The sequence below is a fragment of the Hypomesus nipponensis genome, chromosome 10 (genome assembly GCF_054491055.1).
Source record: "Hypomesus nipponensis isolate SF chromosome 10, ASM5449105v1, whole genome shotgun sequence".
NCBI classification, from domain to species: Eukaryota; Metazoa; Chordata; class Actinopteri; order Osmeriformes; family Osmeridae; genus Hypomesus; species Hypomesus nipponensis.
Window position 1 is genome coordinate 16,929,095 of NC_140370.1, and position 13,406 is coordinate 16,942,500.

General features: G+C 50.4%; 1 protein-coding gene across 1 annotated transcript in view; it reads left to right on the forward strand.

Moving 5' to 3' along the window:
- Nucleotides 1-13,108: 13,108 nt before the first annotated feature.
- The window catches only part of LOC146272031 (activated CDC42 kinase 1-like), a 12,898-nt gene continuing 12,600 nt past the window's right edge, over nt 13,109-13,406 (forward strand). Inside the window, 1 exon segment of the mRNA XM_084707658.1 lies at nt 13,109-13,406. This exon segment is cut by the window's right edge and continues 366 nt beyond it. The gene's annotated coding sequence lies outside the window, so the exon portion shown is untranslated.

A 13,406-nucleotide genomic window follows, 5' to 3' on the forward strand; every position in this document is an offset into this window, starting at 1 on the left:
ACTCATTACTCGTGGGTGTAGAAAGGCTCTCCATAACATCACAGTGCTTATGGTTTTATACCTGTCATTAAGCAGCTGGTTTATACGCCGGTAGTGTTTTTATTCGGGTAATTCGGGTGACTGGGCCTGTGCCAAGCAGCCTAGAGACACAGACCCACAAGGCATCCCCAGAGCAAAGTCCCACACCATCTCCTCCTTCACACCTGCGGCTGGAAGCTGGTGAAGGGAGGAAGAAATGGATGAAATCAATAATGGATGAACGGAGGGATTGATAGCTTGATGAAATGTGTTATGGATGGATACATGGATGAAGTACTGAATGGATGAATAGATCAAAGTCTAAATTTACAACTCGGCATGAAGTAACACATCCTTTTGTTCTGTGAACAAATGACTAAGATAAGTTGATACACACACAGGCCGATGACACAGGTACACACACACCACCTCAACATCACACACACCACCTCAACATCACACACACAACCCCAATATCACACACACAACCCCAACAGCACTCGCTGCTTCCCTGCCTAGCCACCACCACACCTCCCCCCACACCTCCCTCACCGCCACCAGAGAGCGTTTAACAGTCTGTCAATACAGTAGCACTTAGCGGCCTGATAGCCCATCGACCTGTCCTCTCCAGATCAATACCTAGTGGAGGTACTTGCTGAGTCGTGCTGGTTGTTTACGGAGAATCACAACAGTAGGAGACGGCCATTTTGTTTTCGGTGGACAGAACCTTGAAGCCCTCCTTTGGTGGCGTGTGGGGACAACGTGAAACTGCGATGAGAATAGTAACAATAACAGTAATGCACACACTCAAGGACATCCTGTAGGAAATGAGTCTGTAAAGGTTGAAGACAGCGGAGCTTCACGTTACCACCTCAGGCAAGTCTTAGCTTTCAAACCATACACTGGGAATCAGGAGCCTGTGTGTGTGTGTGTGTGTGTGTTAGGCTGTGTGTGTATGTTATGTGTGTGTGTGTGTGTCAGGTTGTGTGTGTATGTTATGTGTGTGTTGTGTGTGTGTGTGTGTCAGGTTGTGTGTGTATGTTATGTGTCATGTGTGTGTGTGTGTGTGTGTATGTTATGTGTCATGTGTGTGTGTATGTTATGTGTCATGTGTGTGTCATGTGTGTGTGTATGTTATGTGTCATGTGTGTGTGTGTGTGTATGTTATGTGTCATGTGTGTGTGTATGTTATGTGTCATGTGTGTGTCATGTGTGTGTGTATGTTATGTGTCATGTGTGTGTCAGGTTGTGTGTGTGTATGTTATGTGTCATGTGTGTGTCAGGTTGTGTGTGTGTATGTTATGTGTCATGTGTGTGTCAGGTTGTGTGTGTGTATGTTATGTGTCATGTGTGTGTGTGTCAGGTTGTGTGTGTGTATGTTATGTGTCATGTGTGTGTGTGTGTGTGTGTGTGTGTGTGTGTGTTGTGTGTGTGTGTGTGTTGTGTGTGTAAGAGATTCTCCGCTCTTGTTCTTGTCTCTCCTTGTATTTCGAACCCTCTCACCTTTTCTGTGACACAACCACAGGCCCCTGCACACACACACACACACACCTGCCCCCCCCCCCACACACACACATCACACACACAGGCCCCTGCACACACAGACACACCTGCCCCCCCCCACCACACACACACACACAGGCCCCCCCCATGGTTTGAAGAGAAGGCAGAGCTCCCACAGGCAGTATCAGATGACCTGCCTGTGTTTGGCCTAAACCAGGACCTCTGGGTCTGCCCCCAGCTGGGAGGGATGACACTACACTACCAGGAGATACAGTACCAGGAGATACACTACACTACCAGGAGATACAGTACACTACCAGGAGATACAGTACCAGGAGATACACTACACTACCAGGAGATACAGTACACTACCAGGAGATACAGTACCAGGAGATACACTACACTACCAGGAGATACAGTACCAGGAGATACAGTACCAGGAGATACACTACCAGGAGATACACTACACTACCAGGAGATACAGTACACTACCAGGAGATACAGTACCAGGAGATACACTACACTACCAGGAGATACAGTACCAGGAGATACAGTACCAGGAGATACAGTACCAGGAGATACACTACCAGGAGATACACTACACTACCAGGAGATACAGTACCAGGAGATACAGTACACTACCAGGAGATACACTACCAGGAGATACACTACACTACCAGGAGATACAGTACACTACCAGGAGATACAGTACCAGGAGATACACTACACTACCAGGAGATACAGTACCAGGAGATACAGTACCAGGAGATACACTACACTACCAGGAGATACAGTACCAGGAGATACACTACCAGGAGATACACTACACTACCAGGAGATACACTACACTACCAGGAGATACAGTACCAGGAGATACACTACACTACCAGGAGATACAGTACCAGGAGATACACTACCAGGAGATACACTACACTACCAGGAGATACAGTACCAGGAGATACAGTACCAGGAGATACACTACACTACCAGGAGATACAGTACCAGGAGATACAGTACCAGGAGATACACTACACTACCAGGAGATACACTACCAGGAGATACACTACACTACCAGGAGATACACTACCAGGAGATACAGTACCAGGAGATACAGTACCAGGAGATACACTACACTACCAGGAGATACACTACCAGGAGATACACTACACTACCAGGAGATACAGTACCAGGAGATACACTACCAGGAGATACACTACACTACCAGGAGATACACTACCAGGAGATACACTACCAGGAGATACACTACACTACCAGGAGATACACTACCAGGAGATACACTACCAGGAGATACACTACACTACCAGGAGATACACTACACTACCAGGAGATACAGTACCAGGAGATACACTACACTACCAGGAGATACAGTACCAGGAGATACACTACACTACCAGGAGATACAGTACCAGGAGATACAGTACACTACCAGGAGATACAGTGCAGTACCAGGAGATACAGTACCAGGAGATACAGTGCAGTACCAGGAGATACAGTGCAGTACCAGGAGATACAGTACCAGGAGATACAGTACACTACCAGGAGATACAGTGCAGTACCAGGAGATACAGTGCAGTACAATTTTTAACATTTGTTTTAGAAAGGTTTTGAAAATACTTCCTCCACACAGTCAAGTCAAATCAGACAAACGAGTGTGGGTCAGCTTGAAGAATGAGGGGGGGGGGGGGGGTCGTATACCTTAGTGGTTAGAGAGGCTATCTGCTTAACTGCAGATAGAAAGGTGCTTTGAGATCGCTTTGTCTGCTAAATAAATACACATTAACTTGCTAACAAGAGGTGAGTATTTCCTCGTTGATCGCTGGAGGGGAAGTTGCACAACAGGAGACAACATCTTTCAGCTCATTCAGAGATAACTGAGATTGGAGCTGATAAGTGACTCACTAAGTTCACCAGGTGCACGGAGGACTTAGCTTGACACCTGCTCGTATGAGCTGGTGAAGTGTGTGTGTGTGTGGGAGGTGTGTGTGGAGAGAAAGCTGTGGTTTTAAGCATGACTGTTTCAACTGTTTCATTTTCTTTAAAACAGTGAAATGCTGAGAAAAGACAGAACGATATAAAGGATTGACTTCCTGTTTACACTCTCTGACTTCCTGTTTACACAGAAACAGAGAGGAAACGCCTCGTATGTTTTCCTCCTTCCTCGTTCACCTTCTCCAGGTGCCAGCAGGTCAAACCTCACGAGATCAGGATTCCTATAGTCCTGACTCCTCCTCACTTAGAGACAAATTCAGAATTCAAGCTTTGTGTGAACGGGACAGTGTTTTGATCTACCCCCCCTGCACTCATTCACTCATTCACTCACTGGGGGTCTTCACTATATCATGTCTCTCGTGACAAAGACTCCTGTCCTAAGAGATGCACACAGACTGTGCTTCACACACACACACACACGCGCACTGTTTACACCGCTGTCACTAATACTAGCTCCAGCAGAACGTAGAACTGACACGTAAACATCGACCTAGAGGACGTGTCTGTGTTGAACCTGTGGCTGTAACAACGTTGTTGTTGATCGCCTCTTTCCGTCTGCGTTTGACAGTCACTTCCTGAAAACAAACCCCACACCTGTGTTGTCCAATGGACGGAGACGTGCGAGATCATGTGACCCGCTGACATCACTGCAGCTGGCGGCCTGGGCTTGTAGGCAGAGCCGGGGACCGCGGCCTGTCCGTGAGCGACCTTTGACCTTCCTAAACGACACCTTGGTCCCGGAAGTCAGCCTGAACATCTACGGTCTCCATAGAGACAACAAGAAACACTCTACTGTAGCAGGTTAGTGTGTGTATGTGTGTGTGCATTACAGGCTGGGCATTGTAGTGTTGTGTTTGTCCTAACCACTATGTTAGTGTGTGGGTGTTGTGTAAGGGCTGTGTAAGTTATTTGTTATTCTTACAGGAAATGAGATCAGGGGTTGTCTCTGATTGGCTGGGAGTGGTGACCATAGCACTGTGTAAATGATGACTGATGACTCAATGTTGGTTAACCCTGTACATGGTGTCAGCTTGGGTCACACCAGCTGTGTGTGTGTAAGGGCTGTGTAAGGGCTGTGTGTGTGTGCAAGGCCTGTGTGTGTGTGTGGATATTGCAGAGGCTGCTGTGTCCTTGTGGTTTCATGCCTGTCCAATGAGGAGACACACACACACAAACATTATGTGGTTTACCATTTCCTTTCAAAGCAGACATGTTTCTGGACTGAATAGGGCTAAGAATACTGGAGGACTGAGACATCTATGCAGGCAGACAGACAGGCAGACGGGCAGGAAGGCAAGCAGACAGGCAGACAGGCAGGCAGACGGGCAGACAGACAGACAGACAGGCAGACAGACGGGCAGACAGACAGACGGGCAGACAGACAGGCAGGCAGACAGACAGGCAGACGGGCAGGCAGGCAAGCAGACAGACAGACAGACAGACAGGCAGGCTGGCAGGCAGACGGGCAGGCAGGCAGGCAGACGGGCAGGCAGGCAGACGGGCAGACGGACAGACAGGCAGACGGGCAGGCAGACAGGCAGTGTTACAGTGGCAGGTTGCGGTACACTAATAGTGGCTGGATATAGAGAGACAGTGTGACTAGAAAAGAATGTGCGTGAATTTACTGTAGGTTAGGAGGAGAAGGAGGTAGAAGGGGAGAGGGGGAGGGGGGTGACAGTTGGAGGGAGGATGGAGCAGTTGTAAAAGGAAGTATGATTTGCCTGAGAGAGAGAGAGAGAGAGAGAGAGAGAGAGTAAAGAAGGAGAGAGAGTAAAGAAGGAGAGAGAGTAAAGAGGGAGACAGAAAAGACTGAGAGAGAGAGAGAGAGAGAGAGAGAGAGAGAGAGAGAGAGAGAGAGAGAGAGAGAGAGAGAGAGAGAGAGAGAGAGAGAGAGTAAAGAGGGAGACAGAAAAGACTGAGTGAGAGAGAGTGTGAGAGAGAGAGTGTGAGAGAGAGAGAGAGAGAGAGAGAGAGAGAGAGAGAGAGAGTGTGAGAGAGAGAGTGTGAGAGAGAGAGTGTGAGAGAGAGAGAGAGAGAGAGAGAGAGAGAGGGGCCCAGAATAGTATCAGCAGTGAGCCAGTGAGCTTTTTGTGGAGTGGGTGTTTGGATGCCTGGAGGGCCTGGGTGCTGTGGGGGGGCGGGGGGGGGGGGGGGGGGGGTGCTGGGGGCCAGGTGACAGTACTGACACAGGGCCCTGGTTGGTGCCTGAGGCCAGGTGACAGTACTGACACAGGGCACACTGACACATTTTGATTAGATAGATCTCATGCGTGACTGGTATCTCTTTCTCTTTCTTTCATTTTCTGTCTTTCTCTTCTCTGTTTTTTCTTTCTCTTACACACACTCACACACACACACACACACGCACACGCACACGCACACACACACACACACACTAAGCTCCTGGATGGATGAAAGTCCGACACACACAGATGGCAGTCTCGCTTGGATGGTTTTAGCCTCTGATGACACATTCTCTGTGTGTGTGTGTGTGTGTGTGTGTGTGTTCGACCTCAAAACCTGTGACCTTCATTCACACTTTGGGTGTGATTGGCTCCCCTTCTCCTCTCCTCTCCTCACAAGGTGTGTGTTAGAGGTGTGTGTGTGTGTGTGTGTGTGAGATGGGCTACGCTGCAGTGGTCTCCTCCCTACGTCTTTCTGATCGAGGGTCACCATGGCAACGCCTCCCCGGCTGTGCTGCTGGATGTTACAGCGTTCCACCTCCCTACCTCTGCCACACCTGGTCTCCGTGGTAACCAGCCCATGGTGATGACGGTTGCTGTTCCTCCTCATCCTCTCCTCCTGTCTCTCTAACTGCAGTCTCAGACAGGTGAGACTGAGGAAGCTGAAGAGGTGCTGACAGGGATGTCATGTGACACTGATGTCATGTGACAGTGATGTCATGCAGTTAGAGTAAGTTCTGCTCTCAGAGGGTGTGTGTTTGTGTGTGTGTGTGTGTGCGCAGAATGAAGTCATCCACTAAGTCAACAGTGACAGATCATTGACTGGAAGACGCCTAGACTGCACACACACACACACACACCTGCACACACACGTACACACACACAGATAATGCATACACACACACACATACACACAATCACACATATACACACATGTAGACACAGGTATGAGGAATCCAATTGGCTGCTGCCTTGCTTGAACTAGCCAATAAGAAGTATTCTGGAATCAGTACCAGGAGGACGCGGGCTTAACTGTGAAAACAAAGCCTGTGTCTGTGTGTGTGTGTGTGTGTGTATATATTTATATATGTGTGTGTGGTGTGTATAAATGTGTGTGTGTGTGTGTGTGTGCAGGACAGCATGGCCAGAGAAGGCAGATTTAGCAGAGAGGATAAGAGCTCTAAGCTGCTCCTTCTCAACACTGCAGTTGGAGGAGATGGGAGGGGGAGAGAGGGAGAGAGGAGAGGGAAGGAGGGAGGAGAGAGGAGAGAGGAAAGGGAGGAGAGAGGAGAGGGAGGAGAGAGAGAGAGGGAGATATATCAAGAGAGCAGGGATCAGAGAGAGACACACAGAGTCCACCATCATGGTATCATCGACAGGGTTGAAGATGAAGCGTTCAGAGTTGTGGAGGTCTGCCAGGACCATGGAGAGATCAGGAGGGAGAGACACCACCTCATCTCTCTCTCTCTCTCTCTCTCTCTCTCTCTCTCTCTCTCTCTCTCTCTCTCTCTCTCTCTCTCTCTCTCTCTCTCTCTCTCTCTCTCTCTCTCTCTCTCTCTCGCTCTCTCTCTCTCTCGCTCGCTCTCTCTCTCTTTACCCCTATCTACCCCCCCTCCCCCTCCCCTCCAAATCCAGATGCCCTCTGAGCTAGCATCCAGATGGCTCACACACACACACTCCCAATGTAGAGAGGTGTTTTCACCACACACACACACACACACACACACACGTGCCCCCCCCCCCCCTCCTTTCCTCTGGGGAGGATTAACGCTCCTCATTAGGACTCCCCTGCCTCTGTCCCCCTCCCCTCCTCCCCCCTCCCTCACCCACTAGTCTGCTGCATGCTGATTGGCTGCCTCGGTCAGTACTGCCGCTGACTGGAGAAGGACAGGAGGGGATGGGAGGAGTTTATGTCACCGCGGTGATGGCGATGCACCCACTCACAAGTCACCCCAAGCCCCTGGGGAGGAGGGAGGGGGAGGAGGGGGGAGGGGGGGGGAGGAGGGGGGAGGGGGGGGTAGGAGGGGGAGGAAGAGAGGAAAAACACAATAACAACAGCCAGGATCTGGAGCTGGGATTAAAGAGCAGCTTGATCAGACCAGCCAGCGACACACACAGTAAAGAGAAGTGAAACATGAAGGTCCAGTTCATGCTGCTGTCTGTCATCCGCCTCGCTCCGCTGTGAAGACGGGATGATGCTGCGCTCTCGGGGATAGAGAGAGAGATCGAGGGGTAGGGAGGGAGAGAGAGAGAGAGAGGGAGAGGGAAAGAGAGAAAGGGAGGGAGGGAGATCGAGGGAAAGAAGGGCGGATGGAACAGTGGAGCATGCGTCAGCAGTAACGCAGGATGAACGAGGGAGACGGAGAGGAGGAAAGACAGACCGAAGGAATGAAGGGATGAGGGAAGAGGAGAGAGGTGTAGAGAGGTCTGGACCTCTGGACCTGTCTGCCTGCCTGTCTGCCTGTCTCTCCACTGACTCAGTTCTAATCTACTGACTCTGTGACAAGGTTCTGCCGCTTCAGCAGAGTGACAGAATTGACTGTTTCTACTTACTGGATTCTACTTTATTTTTACTGACTGTCGGGATCTACTGTTTCTATTGGATGACAGGATTCTACTATTTTTCTACTGGCTGGACTGTTTCTAACGAGTGACAAGTTGTGAAGCATGAATCTTTGTTCACTTGGATGAAGGATTCTACTTTGTCTCTGCTAGGGACTGTCAGGATACTAGTCAAGAGTCAGAGACAGGAGAAGAGGAGGAGAAAGGTATAGGAGATAGTAGAGAGCAGGAGAGGAGTAGGAGGCGGAGGAGAGGAGGAGGACAGATTGTGAGCGCGCTGCCATGGGAGAGACAGCAGAGTACCAGAGACTCCAGGACTCCTCCGACTGTGACTTCCAGCACACACCCAGTGATGACGACGAGGTAGCTGGAGCCAGAGAGAGGGGATGTGTGTGTGTGTGTGTTAAACCCTAACTGAAGCAAATAACAGTGTCTTTGTCTAGCTTTGAGGCAGTTGCCTAAACACCAGCCTCTCCTACTCACACACACACACACACACAAGCCTGTGTACCTTAATGCAGAAGCATGATGTCACTGGAGGTGTTGCTGAACAAGCTCTCCACCTCTCCCTTCCTTCCTCCTACAACCCTCCATCTCTCCCTCCATCTCTCCCTCCATCTCTCCTTCCCTCTGTCCTTTCCTTTCTCCACTGGTTCATAGTGATCCATTAGAAGGCTGTAAGACTTCCTCTGCTGGCAGACTGGGCTGCTCTTGTGGTGCAGAGGGGTGTGTGAGTGTGTGTGTGTGTACATACCCGGGTGTGTGTGTGTGTGTGTGTTTGTGCTGCAGCTCTCAGGGTAAACAAGGGGCTGCACCTCCCCTGCTCTCTGATGTCTGCAGTGTTACTGCCCTCTCAAACACTGCAGGGGAGCTCACTCACACACACACACACACACACACACACAGTAGGATGAGGAGAGGTGGAGAGGTGGAGGAGGTGGAGAGGTGGATGAGGTATGTTGTAGACAGCAGGAAGCAGGATTGTTTTGTGAATCCTTCACTATAGTGGAGGTTAGTTCTCCAGGGCTACAGTAATGTCTGACACACACTACACACACACACTCTCTCTTTCTCACAAACACACAGGCTCTCTCTATCGCACACACACACTCTCTCTTTCTCACAAACACACAGGCTCTCTCTATCGCACACACACACTCTCTCTTTCTCACACACACACACGCTCTCTCTCCGTGTGGCTACGTTGATGTTTTTCTTTATGCAGGGATTATGCAGTAAGCCAGGACCCATCTGTAGTGGCCTTATAAAAGGGGGCACATATGTTTAGTGTGTGTGTGTGTGTTTGTGTGTGAGGAAAGCCCTGTCTACAATCTAACTATGATTCTTCCACACAGGGGCTGTGTAAAGGGAAGGTTCCAGAAGGGCCCTTATTTCCATGAATCTAGACTAGTGGGACAGTATGAATGAGATGTTAATGTGTGTGTGTGTGAGGAGGAGTGTTCTAATGATATGCTAATTTGATGCTAATGAGATGTTAATGAGATGCTAATGAATGTAAATGCTATTTTAACCTGCGCTGTCAGCCATTTATCTTAAATAGTAACTAACATGAGTTAATATTCAATTAGCAAAGGTAGAATCATGTCTAGTGGAGGGCGGGAGGGAGGGGGAGAAAGAGAGAGATGAGAGAGATGATGAAGCTTGTGGATGAGAGATGAGAGAGATATGAGAGAGATAAATAGATAACCTTGAATGTAGAAGCCAGTTCTCTTCATTGTTCAGGGTGTAAGCTCCTTGTATGTAGGACTTAATCCTTTCAAACCAGTACAGAGAGATTAAGCCTTCTCTCATGCTTTCTACTGTACACAAATACAGTAAAGTGTATTTGTACTGTACACAATAACATTCTGTTTCTGTTGGGCAGAATACCGTTTTACTCTTCCTATTGGACAAAGTGACATTCTACTCTCTATTGGACAGCGACATTCTACTCTGTATTGGACAGAATGGTGTTCTGTTGTGGTAAAACACTGGGAGGCATCTGGCCCAGTCATGTGAGCAGCGTTGATGCCATCTAGTGGTGGCGTGGGTGAACTGCATGTCTGTCTCCGCCAGCATCATCATGACTGCCTAAGCGTCAGGTGATGACATCATGACTGCCTGAGCGTCAGGTGATGACATCATGACTGCCTGAGCGTCAGGTGATGACATCATGACTGCCTGAGCGTCAGGTGATGACATCATGACTGCCTGAGCGTCAGGTGATGACATTACATTTACATTTAGTCATTTAGCAGACGCTCTTATCCAGAGCGACTTACAGTAAATACAGGGACATTCCCTCAAAGCAAGTAGGGTGAAGTGCCTTGCCCAAGGACACAACGTCATATGGCACGGCGGGGAATCGATCCAACAACCTTCTGATTACTAGCCCGACTCCCTCACCGCTCAGCCATCATGACTGCCTGAGCGTCAGGTGATGACATCATGACTGCCTGAGCGTCAGGTGATGACATCATGACTGCCTGAGCGTCAGGTGATGACATCATGACTGCCTGAGCGTCAGGTGATGACATCATGACTGCCTGAGCGTCAGGTGATGACATCATGACTGCCTGAGCGTCAGGTGATGACATCATGACTGCTGCTTTATCACATGTATGTATTTGGTGAAATTATAATAGAACGTTCACACCCACTCCAAAACTGGATTGGGTGAGAGGCTGGGAGGTTAGAGGCTGGGAGGTTAGAGCCTGGGAGGTTAGAGGCTGGGAGGTTAGAGCCTGGGAGGTTATAGCCTGGGAGGTTAGAGGCTGGGAGGTTAGAGGCTGGGAGGTTAGAGACTGGGAGGTTAGAGGCTAGGAGGTTAGAACCTGGGAGGTTAGAGCCTGGGAGGTTAGAGCCTGGGAGGTTAGAGGCTGGGAGGTTAGAGGCTGGGAGGTTAGAGGCTGGGAGGTTAGAGGCTGGGAGGTTAGAGCCTGGGAGGTTAGAGGCTGGGAGGTTAGAGGCTGGGAGGTTAGAGGCTGGGAGGTTAGAGGCTGGGAGGTTAGAGGCTGGGAGCTGCAGCTGCTTCTAGTTTGTTTACAGACGGAGAGATAACATTTTTGTGGGGTGAGACACAGGAAATAGGTCCAGGACCAAATAAAGAAGAAAATGTAGCCGCTTGTCTGAGTCCCTTCCTGGTGACAGAGAGAGAGAGAGAGAGAGAGAGAGAGAGAGAGAGAGAGAGAGAGAGAGAGAGAGAGAGAGAGAGAGAGAGAGAGAGAGAGAGAGAGAGAGAGAGAGAGAGAGAGAGAGAGAGAGAGAGAGAGAGAGAGAGAGAGAGAGAGAGAGAGAGAGAGAGAGAGAGAGAGAGAGAGAGAGAGAGAGAGAGAGAGAGAGAGAGAGAGAGAGAGAGAGAGAGAGAGAGAGAGAGAGAGAGAGAGAGAGAGAGAGAGAGAGAGAGAGAGAGAGAGAGAGAGAGAGAGAGAGAGAATGGAAAAGTAAGGTGATTGCGGAGGAAAGTGAGAGAGATGCATATAGAAGACAGCAAAACAAGAGGGAGGAGCATGAGCACACGAGATGGAGGGAGACAGTAGAGGTGAGGGACTGGTTCAGTTGAAAGAGGGAGAAAGATGGAGGAAGAGAGCTGGAGAGAGAGAGTTGGAGAGAGAGATGGAGGATGAGAGATGGAGAGAGAGAGAGTGTGTTTATGGGTTTAATGCTGGAGGGGCTTGTGAATGTCTTCCTAGCAAATTGGGGTGTAGGGGAGGGAGGTGGATGGGGGGGGGGGTAGTACACAGGAAGTGGGCTCTCCATCCTGCAGTTAAATGTGACCTCTTGGCTTTGGATCAAATACTGCTGTCCCCCTCAAATACCATGGAGTCTCTGTCTGTCTGTCTGCCTGTCTGTTTGCCTGACTGCCTGCCTGTCTGCCTGTCTGTCTGCTTGTCTGTCTGTCTGTCTGTCTGTCCGAGACCCACAGCAGTTATATTGAGACCTGAGATAACGGCACTGTTGTGGTCTTGATAGAGAAGAGAGAGACTCTTTCCCTCTCCCTGTCCCCCCCCCCCCTGTCCCCCGCGTTGTCAGAGAGGCAGGATCCAAGAGCAGCTATTAATAGAGCCATGCTGAAGGGAGACGGAAAATGAACTAGACAAGAGGTGGACACCCCAAGGAGAGAGGGAAGAGGAGAGGGAGGGAGGGAGGGAGGGAAGAGGAGAGGGAGGGAGGGAGGGAGGGAGGGAGGGAGGGAGGGAGGGAGGGAAGAGGAGAGGGAGGGAGGGAGGGAGGGAGGGAAGGAAAAGGAGAGGGAGGGAGAAAGAGAGGGAGGAGGAGGGGGAGGGAGGGAAGGGGAGGAGGAGGAGGGAGGGAGGGAGGGAGGGAGGGAGGGAGGGAGGGAGGGAGGGAGGGAGGGAGGGAGGGAGGGAGGGAGGGAGGGAGGGAGGGAGGGAGGGAGGAGGGGGAGGGAGAGAGGAAGAGGAGGAGGAGGGGGAGGGAGGGGGGAGGGTGGAGGAGGGGGAGGGAGGGAAGAGGAGGAGGAGGGAAGAAAAGAGGGAGAGACAGAAGAGGAGGAGGGGGAGAAAGGGAGGAAGAGGAGGAGGGAGAGGGAGGGAGATAGGAAGAGAGGGAGGAAGAGGTGGAGAGAGGAAAAGGAGGAGGGGAGCAGCGAGGGATAGTAAATAGAGAGGAAGTGGAAGAGAGAGAGAGTGAGGATGGGGAGTGAAAGGGGGGAGAGAGAGAGTAAGAGAGCAAGGCAGGGAGGGGAAAACGGGGAGGAGACAGAGGAGCGTTTAACTGTTTGTGAACTTTTGCAACTTGGGATCCCTAGCTAACGTCACACAGAGAGAGAGAGAGAGGGAGAAGGAGAGAGAGAGAAAGAAAGAGGGAGAGGGAGAGAGGGAGAAAAAGAGAGAGAGGGAGAGGGAGAGAAAGAAAGGCAGGCCCTGGACTCAGAGGGATATAACCAGCTGAATGGTCAGTCTCGTCTCCAGAACACAGATCCATGTTTGCGTGCTGCTGTTTGAGTTGAGAACATGTGATGTTTACAGAGAGGACGTGTGTCTGGCAGGGAGCTGCTAGGATCCTGATGCACTAGCACTGGAGGACTGGAGAGAGCAGCGCATGGAGGAGTGTGTGTGAGAGAGAGAGCCGTGTGTGTGTGAGAGAGAGAGCCGTGTGTGTGTGTGT